Source organism: Oxyura jamaicensis, chromosome 2 (genome assembly GCF_011077185.1).
Source record: "Oxyura jamaicensis isolate SHBP4307 breed ruddy duck chromosome 2, BPBGC_Ojam_1.0, whole genome shotgun sequence".
NCBI lineage: Eukaryota > Metazoa > Chordata > Aves > Anseriformes > Anatidae > Oxyura > Oxyura jamaicensis.
In genome coordinates this window covers 117226028-117236349 of record NC_048894.1, presented here as the reverse complement: position 1 = coordinate 117236349, position 10322 = coordinate 117226028, and positions in this window count along the sequence as shown.

Genomic DNA, 10322 nt, shown 5'->3' with positions numbered 1-10322 from the left:
AAAGAAAGAAAGAAAGAAAGAAAGAAAGAAAGAAAGAAAGAAAGAAAAAGAAAGAGAGAGAGAGAAAGAAAGAAAGCTTGGTTTCTAAAATGTGGAAATGCTTAAACTATTTTGCTATTTTGGTCAAGACCATGAGGATCATTCTGTCATCTCTGTCTACCTCTCCAAGGCAGGACATTTCTACACAATTTTTCTTCTGTTGTGAAAAATGATTGATATGATATGCTTGACCAACTGCAATGCTTATGATCTGCTGCTTAAATGCAGACAGAAGCAGTCCTTTTCCAAATATAATAGCAGTCACTTTCTCCATAGCTGTTGAAAGTTATTCCTTGCTTTTAAATAAAGAAAATAAATACTTAACATTGATTAAATATATATATATATCAATTGATAGAATCAATTTAGAGTAAAAATTTAGAGTAAAATTGAAAGCTTCACTGCCTTGTGAACTTAAACATTGCCTTTGATCGTATGTGAATGATAAGCAAATGATGTACAACCTGGATCTGGCATTCAATATCTGTTCAGAAAAAAATAAGTCATGAACTAAGGTAACTCATGGCTTGAATATCATATTGCTGATTATCAAGAATAAAAAAGATTTTTATTTTGTTTTTCTTTGAAATCAGGAAATGCTTCAACTTCAGGTGTTGTCTATATTTTTTTTATTTTTTTTTCTCCCCCAGCTCTTGCCTGAAATTCAGTTCTAAATGGACAGATTTTTATTTTTTCCCCCATTGGTGTTATCTATTTGGTTTATTACTTCCTACAGAAACAGAAACAGAAGTAGACTTCAGAACTTTACTGGATTCTACTTGTGTGATGGTTAGGATTTAAATTACATTAAGCATGTCTCAAACCAATACAATAATGATGCAGAACTCCAAATAATTCCAACGTTTCAGTTTACCAGAAGTGAGCATACCTGTGCAGTAGATATTGATGAGTACTGCATAGCATAACTGTTTGTGAACAAGAAGCTACTTTGGTTTTGATGTGCTGCTGTAATGTTGTATGTAGTTTCATGTTGGTGATCAGAGCAGCTAATGGTTGCAAATGTATTTGTCAACTTACTCTTGTTGGTGGCTCCTTTTGTGAAGTGAATTTCTATCCAGGAAGAGTTTGGATTAAGAAATGGTTATGTCATCTCTCCTATTAGCCCAGATTTGCTGGTCCCTGACTCCTCCTTGTTCCTTTCTCCACACTGGAGAATCCATATATCCCTGGCACTTTCACAAACAACTTGGCTATTTACTGAGTACTGCTCAACTACCAGTGTCCTCCTTCCCAAATATCTGCTCACTGTCAAGCCTTTTCAAGCTTCTCCCAAATGTCCTTTTTCTCCAGAAGGCCTTTGTGCACATGCAGGTGCAGAGTACATCTCCGTACCCAAAACGCTGAAGAGCTGATATGATGGATTGTTTTCTTCAGGTTGTTCAGAATTACAGCCCAAGTCTCTCCCAGGCATTGATTCAATCTGTGCAAGCTGAGTGAGTGGCTTAGGGGGTACCTACACCTCAATTATCTGCCTCAAGAAGGTGCTTCTCTCCTTTTGATTATATTGGAAAACTCATTTCTGAAATGGCAATACAGGATCAGTTCTTCATAGGATACAGAAGACGTAGCAGACCCACTCAGAGTAGTAATAAAAAGATCTACAAAAATCGAGTGATGATGTTAATGTTGTTTAGACTTTACGGCTTACAGGCTGATTTGATCATTTCCAATGGTCAGTGCTAACTGTAGCCAGGATCTGGGGAAAGGAACAGAAGGGATAAATGATTGGCAGGACCAATAAAAATCATAGAGAAGGAAGGAAGGGAAGAGATCTGGGCATTGAAATGTGTTGTGCTTGTTTGTCTGTTAGTTTTGTTTTTAATAATTACTTATTGCTTCTTGTTCAATAATGCTGGCCTTTATCATTTTGCAGATTCTTGAATCCTTGCCACTGTTTTTTATACAGATGCAAGTATTTAACTTTCAGCTGCCTGATAGTAATGAATATGTATAAGCTATGAGATACATATATATGTTTTTGGATTTTCTTCCTTAAACAGTCACTTCAGAACTGGATGGCATTGCTATGGCAGGAGGTCAAAGGGATATTTTACAAAGACATCTCAGTGTTTGTAAATATTTGAAAAAGGCTAGTTCTCCTCCTAGCTTCCAAGTCTCTTTTTGACCATGTAGGCCGGTAATTCCACCGAAAACTAGATTTAGGATTTTACATCATCATCCCTACCTTATGTTCGTACTTGCCTGTGCCAGGTTTAATATGCAAATTCAACCGAATACAAATACTTCCGTAGCATGTCTTTTTTTCTCTTTGATTATTATACCCATCTCTGGTTCTGTATTAGTCTGATGAATTTTTGCTGATCTTTAATCTCTGTGGCTGCAGAACTGGTACAGAACTGACCATTACTTAACAAATAACACATATTTTTCTTGATGTCCAGTATAGCATGGGATTCAGCTTGAGACTGACAGCTGAATTTAGCTTTCTGAAGTATGATATTTACATAGCTTTCCAGTGCTATGGAGATGTAGTCGCTATCAACGTGGTTGTAAACTGGGGCTGAATCCTAACCCTAGTTATGAAGCATTTCATCTGTACTTTTTGAGACTTTAATTAGCTTAAGAATGGCTTTCAAGTTAATATTTTCACTAGGAAAAATATTAAAATGATTGAGAAAACTTTGGAATTGCCCTTCATTTAGATTGGGGAACCAGAGGTTAAATACCGAACCAAAACTTCCACCTCTCTCAAACCCATTAAATTAGAATAGGAAACTACTGACAAATTCACAGAACACTTTGACTTTTCCCTCCTCAGTCAAATACTTAATGGTAAGGGTTGTTTTTTGTTGTTGTTGTATGTTTTGTTTTGTTTTGTATGTGCTTTTTTGTAACATACAGCCTCCTTTCCTTTTTATGTCCACATTTATTCTTTGCATTGCCTAGCAGCTTGGAATGGAATATGGTATATTTTTACAACTATAAAAACAAACAAGTGGCCTGAAACACAGGGAATAGACTTGGTGACCCTGTGTGCAAAATGAAAAGGCAGGAAAGGGACCTGAGAGCAAAGAAACATTTTGTATAAAACTGTTGACCTCAGTTCCTGTGGAAAAAGACTATATAGGTTTCATAAAGTTCAACTTTTCTGCTGGCTCATAACTCAGTTCTGCCTTGTTATTTGAAATAAAGCACAAGGTTTTCCTTGAATATGTCACTCAGGAAAGATTTAAATAAAGTCTATAAGGAGATGTATTCAAATGTAGTCAGACAGCTTAATGATCAGACAGATTTTTTCCATTACTGCTAATCAGGAGGTAGTGATGAGGGCCAGTAATACAACCAGGCAAGCTCACATGTCTTGTAAGCAAGCTTTTTAGTCATGGTCTAACCCTTAAAATAATCTTGAATCCTCTCCATTTTTAGCAAAGCAATGTGTCTGTGGGGGGAAGTGGTGGGGGGGTTAGGGTGGTGGTGGTAGGGGAGTGCAGAAAAACCCTCAGGCTCTTTAAGATTTTTCTGTCCTTTCCCATTCTTCATTTCTCAGAATTTTGGAAAGAGAGACCTACCACCTGCCTTCCAGGCAACGTGTTGAGGGATCCTTATCATTTTTCTGTCTGCCTGCCAGGAGCTGGGTTAACAAACAGTCTTGGAAGACTGCCCCTTGCCAGCAAGGTACTGAGCAACCAAAGGCATTCTCTGCCACCCTGGGATTTGCACACTGCCATCACAGGGCTTAGTTCCTGTACATCATATATGTTTTACCTATATATCTCTTTTCTCAAAAGCTTACCCTCTGAAATGCTTTGTATCTATAAATACATGACAGTTGTGTATATGATCCAGTCAGCTTTAAAAGAAACAGGCACTCCATGTACTAGTTTACTCAGTGTAAGCAATATTTAGGTTAGGTACAGAGTCCTTTCGTAGTACTACCGGCAGTCCACCAGATGTCATGCTATCACAAAAATGGCGATTTATGTGTAACTGGAAAGTACTGCAGTTGTAACTCTCCAGAAACAGCACGATCTGCTCAGATAGCTTCAGTGTAACGTGTTCAGGCAAGCAGAAACCTTGAGCAAGAATGCTCCTAGGTCTGTTGTAATCTCTTGCTGAGCACTCAGTTGCCGACTTGATTTCATCTCTAAATTATTAAAACAACATGTAAAGAAATGCACCCTCAAGCTTTAATCCCTAGTTCTACACAAGTTGCAGACACAGTGGAAGGGACAGGAATTGCATCAGGTTGTCCATCAGATTAAAAAATATATATATAAAAAAAAATATCAAAACCAGGAAAGCTTATCACAACACTCAAACCTCTCATTTATGCAATCAATACTCATCCAAATACTTCTAGAAGTTGTTGTTCTTTTTAAATTAAAGACAATAAAGACAATACTTACTTTCCTACTGCACAAGGTACCCTTCAGAGAAGGAATCATCCTTCTTCTATTGTGTAGGGAGTGAGGGAGAAAATTTCAAATTGGAGTTGCCAGATACTCAGGTTATAAAAGTGCTAAAGGAAGCAGGTTTTGCTCACTAAATAGTAGGTCTAAATGGACATATAAAAAGAGACAAGAAACCTTGTGATGCTGTCAGCACAATGCCCATAAGCATCTCTCTATACAAACACTCAAAGTCTGACTGCGCTTCAGAAATTCTGATCTTCCAAACAGCAAGAACTGTCATACACTAACACCAGAGGCTTTAGGTAAGATTCATGCCAGTTGCATGGAGTAGTCTGTGAGTGTGATGACAAAGACAGCAAAGGAAATGAATGCAGGACCAATGGCATGAGACTATGAAAAGATGTCTGCTGGGATGTTTTGCCCCATACATACCAGTTTCATTGAAAATATACCTGGTAAGTATTAGTATCAAATGAAGGAAAAATAATTTCACCGATGGGCATTTAGATGGTTGGCTACCTGAGAAATATATCTAGATCATTCTATAGAATCATAGATTATAAGGATCATTGAGTCCAACTCCTGGCTTCACACAGGACCACCCCAAAATCAGACCATATGACCACCCTCTCGGTGAAGAACCTTTTCCTAATGCCCAGCCTGACCCTCCCCTGTCCCAGCTCCATGCTCCCCTCTCCCAGCTCCATATTTTTTTTATTATTATTATTATTATTATTTTTTGTGGAGCCCCAAACTGCACACAATATTCAAGGTTAGGCCACACCAAAACTAAACGTAATGAGAGAAAAACTTCTTTTGACTGTCTGGTTATGGTCTTATGAACTTAGTTTAAGGTTTTATGTATTTCAGACTTCTTAAGAAATGTCCTGTACAGAAGACTAAGCAAAAGATTAATTGCAACATGCTTTCCTCCCATGCAGAAAGACAAAGCAGGTATTGGGAAGCGACTATCTTAAATGAGCAAATATCATTCTTTCAAGTCAAAGAACACAAGGAAATAGAGTATGTGACTCATCGTTTATAGTTTACTATACGGTGAATTACAAGATCAATGACTACAATATTTTTCACTGGTATATGCAAATTCCCATGGGCTTGTTTTTCTGCCTTTAAAAACAGTTACCATGCATATCCAAGTGCTCATCAGCAAGCAAAAAAGAAAAATTTTAATATTCTGTGCACTTAGGCAAAAGACCTCTAAAATAGTATATATTTTAATTGGGTGGTGTGGTGCTTTTAAAAATAATTTGAAATTTCAATGGCAAAGGTCTGAAACTCAAGTTCTGCAAAAAGTGATTTTAACTTGCTTGAGGTTTTTTCTTATGATTGGTAACATCCTTGTCTTGGGATAGAAGATCATGATTCAGATCCCCAGCCTGAATGATGAATGGGCTTAATTTAATTTCAGGTCTCTTATCTCTCAGGTGAAAATCCAAAATCTGAGGTTTTAAACAGTATTCTGAAGTATTACCTAAGATCCTCCATTAATTCATCCTGTTATTTATATTATTGCCATAGTACAACCTATTTTTGATGGGTCAGGAGGCAAATAGGACAAACAGGAAGCAAATTACTTAAGCCCAGATACAAGTAGAAAAAAAAAAAAAAAAAAGATAAAAAAATAATAATAAAAAAGTGTTGATTATACAGAAAGAATAACAGACTAGAATGAAAAATTCCATTCTTATTGTTTAGAATATGCTAGTCTCTGAATGATGTTGAATTGGAAGAATTTGCCTCTTTATAAATAGCTTAAATATTTCAAAGAGGGCAAATAAGCTTTTACTTCAGTATCTATAGGAAAGTCTTAATCTATACGGCTGTTGGAAGGAAGATTTTTGACGGAAATTTTCCATCTTTAGAAATGTGTTACTGAATTTAGGAATACCACAGCCACTTTAAAGCCCCATTTTAAAAAGAAAAGAGATTTCATATTTCTCAGCGTTCTCTACAGAGAACTGACAATAAAAGAAAAATGGGTTGAAACTACTGAATTTCTTATGAACACTATAAATTTGATGAAAATTCAGATCAAATCTTGGAGCACAAAATCCAAACTACTGGGGAAGGTCCCATTAAATGAATGTTATGTAACTGGGTGTAATGGTGTAATTTGCATTATAAAACATGTCCTTTTTATAAGAATTTGTGGAACAAATTCCAGTTTTATATCCTATTATTTTATAATTCTGTATATTGTATTATGGAAATATTGACTGAAATCAGTCTATTTTTTATGTTTAAATAAAAGTTGCAGTGTCTTTCTTTGGGTCTACTTAGAGCTAAACTGACCACGTTACAGTAGTTGAACTTGACATTTGTAAGCAGTTCTTTTTTTTGCAGGTATTCAAGTCATAATGGCTAACATTTATGAACATCAACATGCATAACCTTCTTTACAAAGGATCTCTTTTAACAGATATATCTGTCTGCCGCTCACTTGCATTTTGTGTACCTGTGTGAAGCTTTCACCTCCTCTGTGCTCAATTATATAAAACTCTGTTCTAACAAATAACTGAAAACTTTTTACTGGAACATGAGTGAGTCAGAAATGTATGTGCAGAAGTTGCTTTTTGCAGTAACTGCAAGGCATGTGTCAGCTTTTCCTCAAATGCAGTAACTCTTATAACCAGGTTAAGTTAACCACCTGCTGAACAATTCTGAAGAGACTGACAGTTCCCTCTCCACATCCTTCCCCTTGTTTCTAATACTACTCTATAGACCCTTTGACTTTCTGACTGTCTTTTCAAGTGTTTAAAACATTCTCCTACTCCTTAGCCCATCTGTTCCTTGCTGGCAGTTGTCTGACCCCCCTCTGTTCACTACATTGTCTGTGGTTAAAATAATGCCCAAACTGGCAAAAACATGTTACTGTGTTCTCCTGCATAGCTGTTTATCTTCCCCTTGTTTATCATTCTCTAAATTAGAAAGCAAAATCTTTGCTTCAGAGGCAGCCAAATCCATCACTGATCCTACTAATAATAGGGAAAAAAAAAAAAAAAAAAATTAATAAGGGTGGTATTTCAGTAAACATAGATTGTCATAGTGCTTTCCAAACCAATTTTGGAATCTCTTCAGCAGAAAGGTTTAGTTTTCCCCAGGGCTGATATCACAGTAGGCCAGAAGTATAATACACAATAATATAAATAAAACATGAAATTTCAAAGGCATATGAATGCTATCAACTCCTGCCTTTCTGGAATATGATTACAGAAGGCACCCTCAAAATCTCCTGAAATAGTGGTAACATGAATAGAGAATTCTTCTGACTAGTCCTGGGTTTCATAAGGAAGGATATACAAATACAACATTATACTTTGGATTAGCTTTAGGTTTACATTTTTGAGTCAGTTTAAGGCTGAATTGGACAAGATCTGGTTTGGCTTTGGCTGAGCCAAAAATCTCCTGAGCTCTTTTCAGTAGATTTTGGCTGTCTTGAAAAGCCAAAATGAAAAAGAGATTATTGTTTACCAGAAACAAATGTTGGCTTTTGGGGCTTCAGAAGGACTTTGACAGCAGCATGGTGGCATGGTGATTTTTTGTTTGTTTGCTTTTGTTCATGTCTTTCACCTATAGTGGTTGAATACAATTTTAAGTGCACAAGGTGTGATTTCTAGCTAGGGAATGAGTATGGTTTTAATTCTAAATATCAAAAAGTATTCATCACTGTTCCCCGATCTGTTGGACTGCTTAATGGATATCTCAATGTCATTAACTTCTTAGTGACCTTAAGGAGTGTGAGTGGGTGTTTAATTATTCTTCCTCTATTAGGAACTGTAATTTAATCTTTTTGTTTTGTTTTGTTTTGTTTTTCTTCACTGCCTGGTGCTAATTTCCAACAAAACTCTTGCTTTTCATAATATTCAAGTTTCAGCTGCACCCTAAGATCATCAAGATGCTGACTACTGTAGTTTTCACTGTCAGGGAGGCTCTAGTCCTCTTGCATCACCCTTTAGAAAATCACCAGCTTTTCTCCTGAAAAATAATAGCAAGAGGTATTCTTCAGGCATATGCTGGGTGGAAGGGGAAGAATCATCTCTTTGCCTGTTAAGGATCTTTTCCACTACTCAGCAACATGTTGTCAGAAGCAGAAGTAAAAACACCAGAGTATATATGGAAATAATAGTTAAGAGAATATTTATTTGTTTTCAAATCTGATGAGATGCATTTCAGTTTCAAAAACAATGCCAGAAAAAGCCTGAGAAACATTAAAAATGTGGACTGGAAATTGAAATTTTGGGGGATATTTACAAATAAATATTCAAAAATTTGAATAATGGTTAATTTTCAAGTCAATTCCTGGAAAAAAAAAAAAAACAAAACAAAACAAAAAAAAAAAACCATGCAGAATAAAATAAATGTCAGGCACCTAGGAAATGAAAACATGAATTTGTCAGGAACAAACTAAGTTAAACTAAGCTCGCTCCCCTCCAAAACAAAGTAATAGGTCTTTTGCATAGTGGAGAAGCAAGTGATACAATAATTTAAGAATAATTTCAATGCAGTTTCTGAATACAGTCTCTTAATAAATGAATACCTGATATAAATAAAAACTGACATTTCGTATGCAAGTACACAAAGTGGCGGGGAGAACACTTCCTTTTAAAATTACTCATTAAATTTGAAAAGGTCTCTTCTGCTTCTAGCATTAGTCAATACTTGGAGATTGAGTTGAAAGCAGTATTTACTAAGTATACAGTTATCATTATATTAGGAGTTTAGGGCCCCTAAAAAATAACACTTAGATTAACTCACCAGTAGTAAACAGTACTTCTACCCCCAAAACTACAACTCAAGTTAGTCAAATATATGGAATCACATCCCTGTGACAACAATCAGTGGTCTCTATAAAGATTGCTGTCTGCATTTGGAGGCATGCAAGTTAAGAACAGTGTTGATTGCTAGAGAAGGTTGAGAAGAGAAACAATAAGATCTTTCAGGGGTGTGGCAAAAGCCATGTGAGAGGACCCGTTGCAGAAATCAGGATGGTTTACGCTAGAGAAGACAGGTGAGATCTGGTTATGGCGTTAAAAACAAGAAGTTGCTAACAAAGAGAAAGAGAAGTATAAAATCTTCTCCATAGACACTGTGGAAAGGATGAAGAAGAGTCTTCAGCTTGTATTACACATGGAATGATTAGATTAACAGGAAAAAGAAATCTTTCCAACAGAGAGGAATATTAAACAGTGAAATAGACTCCTGTGGTCTCCCAACCATGTTCTATCCAAAACCTCCCATCTTTGATGCTGGCCTTCTTTGGAATAGCTCAACAGATACTTGTCAGGAGTGATATAAATGTATCTGGGTTTCCTAATACTTTGTGGAAAATCTGAATGGCTTCTTTAATGTCACTTCACTTTTGCCTCTACCATTCTCCTAAAAGTTTAATGAAATATAGTCTTAAGATATATTTGTATCATTTTTATTATTTTGAGTCTGGAGTTCAAGGATTTTTATTTTTATTTTTTTTTTGCCCCCTCCTCCCAATTCTAGCCAGAATTATCACTGATCAGCATGTGGCTTGACAGTTTTAATAATTATGGTTGGCTCTCCCTCTAGTGGCTTCCCTCAGTTGGGATTCATTTAGTAGGGAGAGTTCAAGGACCAGTACCCACACAAGGCAGATGTACTGTAACCTTATATGATGTTTCAGAATTATAATTAACCACTTATACCACTACTGTGATCACAATTAAAGATACATCTGTGATTTCTGGTGGAAACAGGCAGTTGAGAGTTGGTTGCTTTATGCTGCAGGTTTCCATAAGCTCTCTTAGTCCTTGTAGCAACAGATAGTATCTCATGTTTTCTGCCCGAGTCTTTTTAATTTTAAATAAGCTATAAACGTTAAACCTTCAATAAGTTTCT